The sequence below is a fragment of the Lissotriton helveticus genome, chromosome 6 (assembly GCF_964261635.1).
Source record: "Lissotriton helveticus chromosome 6, aLisHel1.1, whole genome shotgun sequence".
Lineage (NCBI taxonomy): Eukaryota > Metazoa > Chordata > Amphibia > Caudata > Salamandridae > Lissotriton > Lissotriton helveticus.
The window spans coordinates 640,830,489-640,844,963 of NC_136067.1; the positions used below are offsets into that span (position 1 = coordinate 640,830,489).

At 41.0% G+C, this 14,475-nt stretch overlaps 1 long non-coding RNA gene across 1 annotated transcript in view; it reads left to right on the plus strand.

Annotated features, from left to right (window-relative positions):
- LOC144762815 (uncharacterized) overlaps positions 1 to 14,475 on the plus strand; it is a 425,372-nt gene that overhangs the window by 223,987 nt on the left and 186,910 nt on the right. The window contains exon 5 of the long non-coding RNA XR_013596139.1: positions 3,783 to 3,855. This is a non-coding gene — a long non-coding RNA (uncharacterized LOC144762815). The remainder of the gene's footprint in view (positions 1 to 3,782; positions 3,856 to 14,475) is intronic.

A 14,475-nucleotide genomic window follows, 5' to 3' on the forward strand; every position in this document is an offset into this window, starting at 1 on the left:
CTGTGTGTACCATCTCTGTGTCTGCTTCCACTATTAATGTCTCTGCCTGCAACATCTCTTTTCTGTGTGTACCATTTCTGTGTCTGCTCCCACTATCTGTGTCTCTGCCTGCACCATCTATCCTCTGTAAGTAGCATCTCTGTGTCTGGTTCCACTATCTGTGTCTATGTCTGCACCATCTCTCTTCTCTGTGTACCATCTCTATGTCTGCTTCCACTTTCTCTCCCTCTTCCTGCACCATCTATACTCTGTGTGTACCATCTCTGTGTCTGCTTCCACTATCTGTGTCTCTGCCTCCACCATCTCTCTTCTGTGTGTACCATCTCTGTGTCTGCTCCCACTATCTGTGTCTCTGCCTGCACCATCTATCCTCTGTGTGTACCATCTCTGTGTCTAGTTCCACTATCTGTGTCTCTGCCTGCACCATCTATTCTCTGTGTGAACCATCTCTATGTCTCCTTTTACTATCTGTGTCTCTGCCTGCACCATCTCTCTTTTGTGTGTACCATCTCTGTATCTGCCCCCGATATCTGTGTCTCAGCCTGCACAATCTATCCTCTGTGTGTACCATCTCTGTGTCTACTTCCACGATTTGTGTCTGTGCCTGCACCATCTCTCTTCTGTGTGTACCATCTCTGTGTCTGCTCCTACTATATGTGTCTCTACCTGCACCATCTATCATCTGTGTGTAACATCGCTGTGTCTGCTTCCACTATCTGTGTCTCTGCCTGCACATCTATCCTCTGTGTGTACCATCTCTGTGTCTGCTTCCAGTATCTGTGTCTCTGTCTGCACCATCTATCCTCTGTGTGTTCTATATCTGTGTCTGCTTCCACTACCTGTGTCTGTGCCTGCACCATCTATTCTCTGTGTGTACCATCTCTGTGTCTGCTTCCACTATCTGTGACTCTGCCTGCACCATCTATTCTCTGTATATAACATCTCTGTGTCTGGTTCCACTATCTGTGTCTGTGCCTGCACCATCTATCCTCTATGTGCACCATCTCTATGTCTGCTTCCAGTATCTGTGTCTCTGCCTGCACCATCTATTCTCTGTGTGTACCATCTCTATGTCTTCTTCCACTATCTGTGTCTCTGCCTGCACCATCTATCCTCTGTGTGTACCATCTCTGTGTCTGCTTCCACTATCTGTGTCTCTTCCTGCACCATCTCTCTTCTGTGTGTACCATTTCTGTGTCTTCTTCCACTATCTGTGTCTCTGCCTGCACTATCTCTCTTCTGTGTGTACCATCTCTGTGTCTGCTCCCACTATCTATGTCTCTGCCTGCACCACCTATCCTCTATGTGTACCATCTCTGTGTCTGCTTCCACTATCTGTCCCTCTGCCTGCAACTCTATACCATCTATTCTCTGTGTGTACCATCTATGTGTCTGCTTCCACTATCTGTCCCTCTGCCTACAGACTTATACCATCTATTCTCTGTGTGTACCATCTCTTTGTCTGCTTCCACTATCTGTGTCTCTGCCTGCACCATCTCTCTTCCGTGTGTACCATCTCTGTGTCTGCTCCTACTATCTGTGTCTCTGCCTGCGCCATCTATCCTCTGTGTATAGCATCTCTGTGTCTGCTTCCACTATCTGTCTCTCTGCCTGCACCATCTATCATCTCTGTGTACCATCTCTGTGTCTGCTTCCACTATCTGTGTCTGTGCCTGCACCATCTATTCTCTGTATATACCATCTCTGTGTCTGCTTCCACTATCAGTGTCTCTGCCTGCACCATCTCTCTTCCGTGTTTACCATCTCTTTGTCTATGGCATTTCTACAGCACAGCCATGATATTCAGTACACAGCATGGAGACTAATTCCAAATTAACAGACCTGACAGACATACTGCATAGCAGTTTCTAATACTAAATACACTAAACCCTAACACACTTCATCAGAACATCTATTCTAATTTTTTTTAAACACATCAACGATCCAAATTATTATAATACCACAAATAGACTCACTCGAATAATTTTTAATTATACATTTATTCATGAAACATTTCATATTCCAATAAAACTTCCAGCATGACTTCGTCCAGTATTTCATTTTCATCAAATACAAAATTTCCATCTTCAAATTCTAAATCTTCTACCACTTCCACAAATACACTGTCCAAACTCTCATCAAAGAAATCTTCATTTTTAGTATCAATTTCCTCTGGAAAAGGTCCATCTTTAACATCCTCTATTAATTCGCCTGAGATCTCAAAATTCAAAGCAACGTTCTCTTGATGCTCTTCCATTGCACCAATATAATAATATTGCTGGTCCTTGAAAAAAATATAAACACTTAATTAGATCATTTTCACTAATAGATAATAAAAAACTACCGTAATCAATTTTATAAGTACATATATTCCGATATTTTTAAACACACTAACTACGCAAATTAATCTGCCACCTTCCTCTTAAATGAAACAGACTCACACTGTGATCTTACACACATAACACTATCCCTTCCAATTTAGTAAAATGATTACTACAATCAAAGAGAGTCTTGCTTGGAATTTTCTTTCAGGCTTTTTTTACACCGTCTCTGCCTCTGCTTGCAGCCCTACACCACCTAGCCACTGTGTATACCATGGCTGTATCTGCTTGCACTATCTGAGTCTCTGCTTAAACCATCTCACTCTCTCTCTCCACCATCTTTTCTGTCACTGCACCATCTGTCCCTCTGCCTGCAGCTCTACACCATCTACCCTCTGTGTGTACCATGTCTATATCTGCTTGCACTATCTGTACCTCTGCCTATGGCACTCCACCATCTATCCGCAGTGTATACCATATCTGTGTCTGCTTGCACTATCTGAGTCTCTGCTTGAACCATCCCACCCTCTCTCTACACCAACTTTTCTGTGACTGCACCATCTGTTCCTTTGCCTGCAACCCTACACCATCAACGCTGTGTGTGTACCATGTCTGTGTCTCCTTGCATTATATGTCCATCTGCGTACAGCCCTCCATCTTCTATCCTCAGTGTGTACCATGTCTGTGTGTGCTTGCACTATCTGAGTCTCTGCTTCAACCATCTCACCCTCTCCCTGCACCATCTTTTCTGTGACTGCACCATCTGTCCCTCTGCCTGCAACCCTACACAACCTATCCTCTGTGTGTACCATGTCTGTATCTGCTTGCACTATCTGTCCCTTTGCCTACAGCCCTCCATCTTCTATACTCAGTGTATACCATGTCTGTGTCTGCTTCCACTATCTGTCCCTATGCCTACAGCCCTCCATCTTCTATCCTCAGTGTGTACCATGTCTGTGTGTGCTTGCACTATCTGAGTCTCTGCTTCAACCATCTCACCCTCTCCCTGCACCATCTTTTCTGTGACTGCACCATCTGTCCCTCTGCCTGCAACCCTACACAACCTATCCTCTGTGTGTACCATGTCTGTATCTGCTTGCACTATCTGTCCCTTTGCCTACAGCCCTCCATCTTCTATCCTCAGTGTGTACCATGTCTGTGTCTGCTTACACTATCTGAGTCTCTGCTTGAACCATCTCACCCTCTCTCTGCACCATCTTTTCTGGGCCAGGTCCAGGGGGCAATCTCAGCAGCAGTAGGAATTTTTGTTAACAGAATGAAATAACTCATTTTGGAGAATAAATCTACGACTACTAATATAGTGGTGACATTATTTGACTTTGGCAAATCAGTAATGAAATCTACACTAATAATGTGCCATGTGTAAAGCCTTATTACGAGCATAAGTTGGACAAGTTTTTACGTAGTCTTGAACATTTGTTTGATTTTTTTTCCCACCAGAAGTTCCGTAAACACAACTCAAGAGTTTTGCTCGTACCAGGATGACCAGCTATTCCTGAATCATGATGCCAAGGTATAACTTGTTGTCTTAAATCAACTTTTGGGATAAATACATTTGCTGTTATAGAAAAGATATCCATCTTTAATTGAGTTTCTTGAATTCTGCAGCCACCTCTTAGCATCCACTGCTTTAGAAGCCGACTGTATATCCTGAAAAAAAGGAATCAGCCTGTGTTACTGCTGTTATTTTAATTTGAGGTACAATACTCAGTGCAAGGGTATTGCTTTCTTTGTTTTCCTTTTCATCTAGTCTAGACAACGCATCAGCTAGTAGTTGTTTTTGTCCATATTGATATGTAATCAAAAAATCTAATTCACCAAAAAACAGTAGACACTTAACTTGTCTTGGAGTGAGGGCTTTTACAGAAGTAAAAAACTGCAAGTTTTTATGATCTGTAAAGATCTTGATTGTATGTTTTGCGCCCAAGAGATGATGTCTCCATTAGCTGAAAACTGCCTTTATAGCAAGCAATTCTTGCTCTGCTACTGTATAATTTTGTTTGGCTTGCAATAGTTTCCTGGAATAATATGCTTGAGGGTGTACATGTCCAGTCTTGGGATTTTTTTGTAATAATACTCCTCCTAATGCTGTTTGAGAACCATCAGCTTCCACAAAGCATGGTTTATCAGGATCAGGGTGACATAGAATAGGAGCAATAGTAAAAGCGGTCTTTAATTTCAGAAAGGTTTCCTCTGCATCATTTGTCCAATTGAAAGATGGACCCTATTTTAGCAAATGAGTGATGGGTGAAACAATTTCAGAAAAGTTAGCAATAAATCTCCTATAGAAGTTGGAGAATCCTAAAACCAGCTGAACTTCCTTTATAGATGAGAGATCAAAAGTGTCCCAAAAACTCCACAGATCTTGTATGAAAAACACTCTTCTCCAGTTTAGCATGTAGAGAATGCTCTTTTAATTTTTGAAGAATTGAGCGAACATGGTTAACATAAACTTGCTCATTTTGTGAGAAAATCAATATATATTGTCTATGTAGATGATGGCACAAACGTCTAAGAATTTGTGAAGGACTTCATTGATAGAATATTGAAATGCAGCTGGAGCATTACTGTATATTCAAATAGACCAAATTTGATGTGGAATGCGATCTTACATTCGTTTCGTTCCTTAACACGAATAGGATGGTAAGCGCTGCGCAGATCTAATTTAGTGTATATTGTGGATCCCTTGACTTGATCCAATAGGACTGGAATACGTGGCAGTGGATATCGATTTTTAATAGTTACTTTATTGATTGTGTGGTAGTCTATGCAAGCCCAAAGGTCTCCAGATTTTTTGGCTGCGAAGAAATGGGGGGATGAGACCGGTGACTTAGAATGTTGGATAAACTAAATTTCCAAGAGTTCGTCCAAATATTTTTTGAGATGCTGTGTTTCAGGGTCAGTAAGGGTGTAGATTCTGATACATGGCAAGACACCTCCTGGAATGAGATCTATCCTGCAATCATATACCCTGTGGGTTGGTAATTGCGTGGCTTGCACAGGGTCAAAGACTTCTGCAAAATCGTAATACTCTTCAGGAAGTAAGGTTGGTTATTCAGTATATGTGGCAGTACAATATAGTGGATGAATAAGACCTAGTGTTTCCTGATAACAATGAGTTCTACTGAATGAAGAATCTAATGTTACTGTTCTTTGTAGCCGGTCAATTTTGGGATTGTGGAGTTCAAGCCAAGGAACTACCAGAGTAACCCCAAAGGTAGGAGTATCTATGAGATCAAATATAATCTGTTCTGTGTGACTATTTTCACTCACTAAGGTAGTTAGATGAGATCCAGCCACTCACTTGAATTCCAGGAACGTTTGCAGGGGCGATGCTAGATCTTCATTCCTCTCGGAACAACTCTCAGCTCCACTGAATTATAACAGGAGCTCTCACAGATGTTCTAGGAGGGGAGGGGATTGGGAAGACAAAGAGAGAGAGAAGAGAAGACACTGCAACCTTCAGCCACCTGAACCAGCCAGGACCCTTGTTCATAAGTGAAAGAGTTGCGCCTAAACTTCTACTTGCAATTAAAGAATGATTTTAGCAACATGGACTCATTAACTTATGTCTTAACATGTATCTATTGTTTTTTCAAGATCTAGATTTACCTCTATAGTGATTCTGTTGATGCACAGATGTCACACTGGGGTTGATTGTCTATTTGTATGTAAAACCTAATAAAGAAATGTCTACCAAAAAAAAGAAAACAGGACATGGATACAATAATCAGATTTGGCTCTTTTCTATAATATGACTAAGTTGCCTAATAAATAAATTAGTACCTTGCTTTCATATTAATTTGTCCAAAATGAATACTCCCCATCTCAGCTTGACGTATGCAACAGAGTCTCACAATGTTAACAATCAAATATCTCGAGGTGTTTTCACAAATTAAGCCTTTTTTCCAGCCCAGATCAAAAGTATCCTTCAATGGAAATCTTGACTCTAATAAAGCTCCTTAAAACAACAAATTGTGTTAATGCACACACACAGAGCTTGTTTCTCAAATAGGTCTGTCTCAAATAGCTCAAAACAATGTTCCAAATGAAAGGTTTCCTTTATAAATGTAAGCGCTGCTGTCTATAAAACAAAATGTCAAAGCACAAATGCAGAGCGTGAGTCTCTAAATATTCAAAAGAATGTATGTCCAAGGAAAGTCTTCTTAAAAGCACAAGCAGTGATTTCCAGCACGCGCGCAGTTAAAGCAAAAGTTGAAAAGGAAAGTCTTCTTTAAAAGCACACGCAGTACTTCCAACTCCCACACAGTGAAAGGAAAGCTAATTCAGTACTTTGCTTTGTGTCCTTGATGCATCTGTGGTGTGACTCTTCAAGGTGGGCTCAGATGTCCACCGGCTTTCTAGGAATCAGGAAGGCCTTCTAGGAATCAGGAAAGAAGAACGTGGGGCCCTGTTCTTCTTTAGCAGAGAAAGGAAAAATCCAAGCAAAAATGATGCCTTGGGTGCAGGTATTTATGCCTGATATGAGGGCGTTGGCAAGCAAACCAACAAGCATCGGCAATGCACGAAAAATAGGAACAGGACTCAGACCTTGGTAAATACATTACACAACATAAAGAGATAAGCCCTATCCATGTCCACATGATTAGTAAAGGACTGGAACATGATTAATATGTAAACCAAAAGGGTGATGACAAATGAGACATGCATGATGATTCCTAACATTCCTCCCGCTCACAGACCCCAATACTGGACGTGGTTTGGAGGGGTTCTGTTTATGGAATTGTCTCACTAGTCGTGGGACATGGATGGAGGATGCTGATTCCCATGATATTTTTTCAGGACCATACCCTTTCCATGCCAGAAGATAATGCAGTGTTCCCCGGATCCGAGCGGAATCAAGATCTTTAGCCACCTCGAATTCCCAGTGATCGTGAACCTTCACTGGAGGTGGTGGAGGGGCTACTCGAGTATCATCAGAGAATGGTTTCACCAGGGACACATGAAACACTGGAGGAATTTGGAAATCAGCAGGAAGGTCTTATTCAATCGTAACTGGGTTGATTAATTTCTTAATCGGGAATGGACCTAAATACCTTGGAAGAAGTTTACGGGAACCACTCAGTCTAAGGTATTTAGCGGAGAGCCATACCTGATCTCTACTGAATAAGAGGGAGCTGGTCGCCTATGTTTGTCTGCTTGTGTTTTCATCTGTTGTTGATATGGCTGTAGATGTTGTTTAACTTGTGTTTGAATACAAATTAAATTGTTATGATGATCTTGTACTGCTGGAACCCTCAAGGGAACAGGAGTGTGTGACTAGGAAGCATTAGGGGGCTGATAGCCCAAGAGACAGATAAAAGGAGAAACCCCTGTAGCCGTTTGCATGGTGTTATTAGAAACAAACTCTACCAAAGGTAGTGCCTTATCCCATTCCGTGGTCCAGGTCGAAATTAAGCAATGTATCATTTGTTCCATGGTCTGATTTAATCGTTCTGTCTGTCCGTCTGTTTGAGGGCGATAAGCAGAGGACAGACGAACATCAATATTTAAGGAAGAGCAATATGTATGCCAGAACCTGGCGACAAATTGTGGACCCCGATCAGAAATTATAGTGGTTGGCTTGCCATGTGTTCTCACAATATGTTCTATGAACAGAGTGGTTAACTCCTTAGCAGAGGCCATGTGTTTTAGCAGATGAAAATGAGCCATCTTGGTTAGATAATCAACTACTACCCATATGATGGAATAGCCGCTTGATTTGGGCAAATCAGTGCCGAAGTCCATATTTAGACTGTGCCAGGGCATAGGTGGTATGGGCATCGGTTATAATAAACCAGCAGGGGCAACATGTAAAGATTTGGATCGTATGCAGGTGGGACAAGATTGAACATAGTTTTTGACATCATTAGACAAGGTAGGCCACCAAAAGGTTTGTTCGCATAATTCCAAGGTTTTTTTAAAACCAGGATGACAAGCTAGAACGGTATCATGAATCCAGTTTAAAAATGTATTACGTAAAGGCTCAGTTGGAACATATAGGCGGTCTTTAAAATATACCAGGTCTTTTTTTTATAGTATCAGGTGGTGTGGTTGCTGTTGTTAGTGCCTGTTGAACAAGAGTTAGGAAATCTTGAGAATCACATAAGGCAAAAATGTTATGTTCAGGTATGATGGGATCAAAAGCATTTATTTGTTTATCAGCATTGGGGTAATTAAATCGAGACAAAGTGTCTGCTTTTTGTTGCTCTTTACCTGGCTTGTAGGGGATTATGAAATCTAAATAATTAAAGAATAATAACCACCGTAACTGTTGTGGTGTTAGTGCCTTAACATTCTGGTAAAATTGGAGTTTGCGGTGATCAGAATAAATTGTGACAGTGTGACAGGCCCCTAATAGATAGTGCCGCCACTCCTGAAAGGCTAGTTTAATAGCTAACAACTCACGTTCTGCCACCGTGTAGTTTATTTCAGCAGCCAGGAGTTTTTGTAGAAAAGAAGGCTACAGGATGGAGATGTCCAGAGTCGGGATCCCTTTGAGAAAGAACTCCCCCAACAGCCACTTGAGAGGCATCTGCTTCCACAAAGAAAGGTTGAGAGGTCTCGATGACGCAAAATGGGTGCTTCCGTAAAGGCTGTCTTTAGTACCTGAAATGCATGTTCTGCCTCATGGGACAAAACAAACTTCACTCTTTTCTTTAATAGAAGAGTAATGGTTGAGACTATGGAAGAGAACTGGGGAATAAAATGCTGATAGAAGTTAACGAAACCCAGGAATCACTGGACGTCTTTTACAGAACCTGGGGCGTCCCAGCGTAATAAGGCTTGCACCTTGGATGTATCCATGGCAATTCCTTCTGGGGAGATTACATAGCCTAGGAATTAAAAATGTGTGGCATGAAAACACATTTCTCCAATTTGGCGAATAAATGGTGCTGCCCGAACATGACCAACATGTTCTTCAGTCGAGGAAGAATAGATAAGGATGTCATTGATGTAACAGATGACAAATACATCTAAGAGTCCGGCAACACTTCATTTATGAAAAATTGAAATGCTGCAGGAGCATTGCACAGTCCAAAGGGAATCACTGTGTATTCAAATAAACCAAATTTAATCCAGAAGGCGGTCTTCCACTCATCCCCAGATTTGACCCTAATCAAGTGGTATGCACCTCACAAATCTAATTTGGTAAAATTGGTTGATTTCTTTACTTGATCTAACAAAACCGTATGAGTGGGAGGGGATACCTGTTTTTTACTGTGACTTTGTTTATTGCATGATAGTCAATACAAGCACGCAATTCTTTGTTCTTTTTGTGCACAAAGAAAAGTGGAGAACTTACCGGTGAGGTGGAATGTCGTATGAAACCTTTTAACAAAAAATCATCAAGATATTCTTTTAAGTATAAGATTTCAGATTCTGACAGAGCGTAAACTCGACTGCAAGGTAGAGTGGCCCCAGGAATCAAATCAATGCGGCAGTCGTAGGATCGGTGAGGTGGTAATTGAGTAGCTTGTGTTTCAGAAAAGACATCCTGAAAATCTTTATTCTGAATGGGTATTGGAATTGTGTCAGTCTTTTGTGTCACGGATTCAGTTATTTCTTCTTCTAAAGTGGAGGCACAATGTAATGGTATAACAGGTTGTTGTCTATTGATGTAAAAGAATGCCAACAATGAGCCGAGTCAAGAGTTACTGTGCATTTGACCCAATCGATTTTTGGGTTATGCACCTGGACCAAGGGATGCCCAGAATGGCTCCAAACAATGGAGTGTCTATTAAATCAAACCAAATATGTTTTGAATGACCATCCGCACAGATCATAGTCAAGGGTGCCGTCTGGTGAAGAATTAAACCAAGGGACAGTTCAGAACCATCGACTGCTCTTACTGGTTCAGGCATATCCTTTTTAATGGTGGGGATGTTTAAAGTGTTGGTCAACCCGATCCCTAAAAAATTTCCAGTAGCCCCAGAATCCAGTGAAATCGTTATAACTTTTCTCACTGGGTTTGAAAAAAGCAAGGTGACAATCAAAGTTAAATGACGAGGTGCGTCTGTTATAGCATTTGCCAAATAATGTTAAGAGACCGTGTCGCCCGAAACATCAGATGAGGGGGTCTCAGACCTTATCGGGCCAAGGAGTTTCCCAACTGAGAGTCCATAGAGGAAGATTGTGGTGTTTCAGCGACACCTATAGGCTTATGGGTATTGGTTTTGACTAAGCACTCTTTAGCGAAGTGTCCTGAGCGCCCACAATACAAACATAAATTGAGACGACGTCGCCTGTCTTTCTCATCCTTTGACAGGGTCCCTCTGATTCCGCCAATTTGCATTGTCTCAGAAGAGTCAGATAAGGAAGATTCCTTCTTTTCATTTTTTACCACTACCACACATGTAAACTCTTCTCGAGTTTTTTCACCCCGACGTTCACCTAAACAATGATCCAGATGGACCACTAAATCTATCAATTCTGCGCAATCTGTAGGAGAGTCAACAATCTGGACAATGTTATCTTTTAATTCGTCCCGGAGACCACGATAGAACAGTGAAGGTCTTTTTTCTTCTGGTCATTCCGTTTCAGCAAGAAGCCTATTAAACGTGGTGATATCAGATAATAAATCCTGTTTACCCTGTTTTAAGGTCAAAAGCTCGTTATCACTATCTTGGACAAAACGATGTTTCGCGAAAAGTTTTTGCATAGTATCCTTGAACCGTTGAAAATTGTGCAAGATAGGATCATCCCGTTCCACATACGGTATTGACCATGTTGCAGCAGTACCACCCAAAAACGAAAGGATAAACGCTATTTTAGCAGCATCATCTGGGAATGCTAACTGGCGGCACATAAAATGTAGTTGACACTGATTAATGAATATGCTAAATTTTGACTGATCTCCAAAGAACCGCTCAGGGGGTGCCAAAGGAACAGGAGTAGGTGTAGTGATAGAAACATTAACTGGCTGACTACTGGGTGTAGTTGTTTCTGGAGAACTTGGTGTAAAGTGAAAACATAGTACATCTCCTCTCAGTTAAGCACACCCAACTATCAGGTGTATTGATTAAAGAGCATGGATCATCATACACGAAACCGATAGCCCCTGTCCTCCAAATATACAATACCAAAATTGTTGCCTCAATCCTCTATGGGGCTGAGCTGTGGGGCTACGCTAACCTGGATAATCTGGTCTTAGCGCAAAATAGTTCATGCGGTCCTTAATTGAGCTCCCACAGTCCACTCCATTGCTACCATTGTTTTTGGATTTGGTCTGCCACTCCATTAGGGATGTGGCAAAGTTCAGGCCAATTGCTTATTGGAGGACGTTTTGGGTGACTCCCGAGTTAAAACACTATGCACTGGCACTAAATGATGTCAAGAAATCGGATGTCTCTAACAAAATTTCATGGCTAAGGTGTGTGAGGAATACACTCAGTGAGATGGGTATGAGTAGGTTATGGATCCACCCAGGGGATGTTGTTTTTCCGTCCAAGGCAGAGTTTAAGGCAGCGTACTGGAACATGGTTGTAACCAGGCGCTACGTGTCTTCCATTAGGCCTTCTCTGTCTAGAGCATTTCCTGACCTAAAACATGAAGCTAAGTATGAAGGCTACTGGGATCTAATTACCACCCTCAATGAAAGAAAATTATACCACCAGTTTAGGGTGGGCTCTCTACCCACTAAGGCATTTACAATGAAATGGAATGGCTCGAATACCAGTGCCTGTCCCCATTGTTTAGATGTGGTAGAAACAGTGATTCACATTTTAATTGCTTGTCCAGCCTATCACAAACCTAGGCAAAGATGGTTGAAACCTGTTTGTCAGAATATGGGAACCAGGTCAAGCAATGAGGCTGTTAGGATTCTATCTACATCACTGGAAGAGCCGATAGTGATCGCTGTCGCTAAGTTTTTGGGATGGGTGTGGGTTACTTGTTTAAAATCTAATATCCCATGATAAGTTTTGTCTTGTAACTGTTCTTTGCATTATGCACTTTATGATATTTACACTGTGCCCTTTGCATGTAGTATTTGTAATATTTGTGGATTACTGCTTGTTGGAACTAAATGTCGTAAACGGTTTACATATTAGGGTTCTTCTTTGTTTTAATATGGTTTTAATGTTTCATGCGTATGGTGTGCAGTCATAATATCGAGTTTTTTATTTCGACTGCACAGAATATCGAGTAAAAAATATAGAATGGACATAATATCGACTAGACATAATATAGACAACAAAAATATCGACTAGAAAAAATTAACATCGAATAGAATGGACATAATATCGAATTAAAAATATAGAATGGACATAATATCGACTAGACATAATATAGACAACAAAAATATCGAATTTAAGGTAAGTTAATATTATTTTTTATTTTTTGTGTAATATAATTCTGTAGCGGGTTATGGGTTTATCGGGAATAGGGTGGGAAGTAATTTAATTATAATTACTTAAATATGTTAATTTATTTATTGATATTTATTTAGAATTAATTGTTAATTATTTATTAATTGGTAATTAATTAAAATATAATTGGTAATTAATTATAATTGATTAATTGATAAATATTTTAATTTTAGTAATTTATATTCTGTAGCGGATTGTGGGTTTATAGGGGAATAGGGCAGGAAGTAATTTAATTATAATTAATTAAATTTGTTAATTTATTTATTGACATTTGTTTAGAATTAATTGATAATTAATTATTAATTGGTAACTAATTAAAATAAAATTGGTAATTAATTATAATTGATTAATTGATAAATATGTTAATTTTCTGTAGGGGGTTGTGGGTTTGTAGGGGAATAGGGTGGGAAGTAATATAATTATAATTAGGGCTCCCGGTTTTCCGTTTTTATAGATTTTTACATATAAGTACAGACGGAAATCTATATTTCCTTTGTCTGTATTTATATTTAAAAATGGCAAAATACTAGCAAATTTTGCAGCGCTGCCATCGTTGCAAATAAACAATGCTTTTGTCCCGTGTAAAAGGCAGCTCTTTACGTTTCTGTGTTTAAGCCTCTGAGCACAGGGGGGTCCTGTAGACACTGCCCGCAGTCTAGTAAGAAGGGGTGAAGGGGAGAAAAAAACAATAAAGCCTCATTATCTAGTGAATGGTCTTTTTAAACACCTGTGAAGTACTACGGGTGCGGCTGGTGGTCAATCACACTTGCAGATGTTTATCAGCATGTGGCTAAATGTCACCATATGGCGATACAAAATTCACATGCACTTTTAAAGACACATTCCTCAATGAATTACTATGAAACGGAGGCGGCACAAATACCCATTGTTTGAATAGCATGAGAAGTGCAACCTAACGTTGGGGTGAATTACTATGAAACGGAGGCGGCACAAATGCCCATTGTTTGAATAGCATGAGAAGTGCAACCTAACATTGGGATGACATCCCTCATAACAATCGGCAGCGAGTCCATTTATCACGTCCAATGCGTTTATTTTTTTTACATTTTTCTGCCGTGCTGAAGCAAATATGCTCAGCATGAGCAGAAACATTCCTCCCACTAAATAACACGGCTTCCTCTGTGCCACTGACACCCTCGCGAGTCTAAAAAGTACCCGTGTGTCGTGTCATGCACGTCCTTCTTGGGGGGGAGAGGCACGCATGCCGGTGTTGTCACACACCATCCTTTGGTTATTTAACAGGCGCAAGAAACTGAGCTGGCGCTTGGCATCACAAGACACATGCTTTATTACATAATAGGGTGTTATTGTATTGGCTGCTTAAGGTGGATTCCATCCTGTGAGGAGATGAACTTGTGACCGAAGGTCACACTGTAGTCTCGGCAGCAGACACACAGCCTTCTGAGCTACCTCAACACAAACTCAAATGGATACTGGTAGTAAGAACAGTAAGTCCATGTTCACGTCAGCGGTTTGATGAGCTCCTAAGCCGTCCTCGGGACTCTGATGCGTCGCATCTCGGGGCCATCTCGGTGCCTTGAAGGCTCTGATAGGCAGATGCTGGCACGGCTGGGCAACCGCTTTGCTGTCATGTATGGGGCCCTGGCCATCCCTTTCAGAGAATGAGTGCCCTGAGAAGACCGTCTATCCCAGAGGGGTCTGTCTGCCTTTGATGTCCTGGAGATTTCCTGGAAGACCACCCTCTGCCCTTGCCCTGACAGCGGGACAGCACACTTTTAACA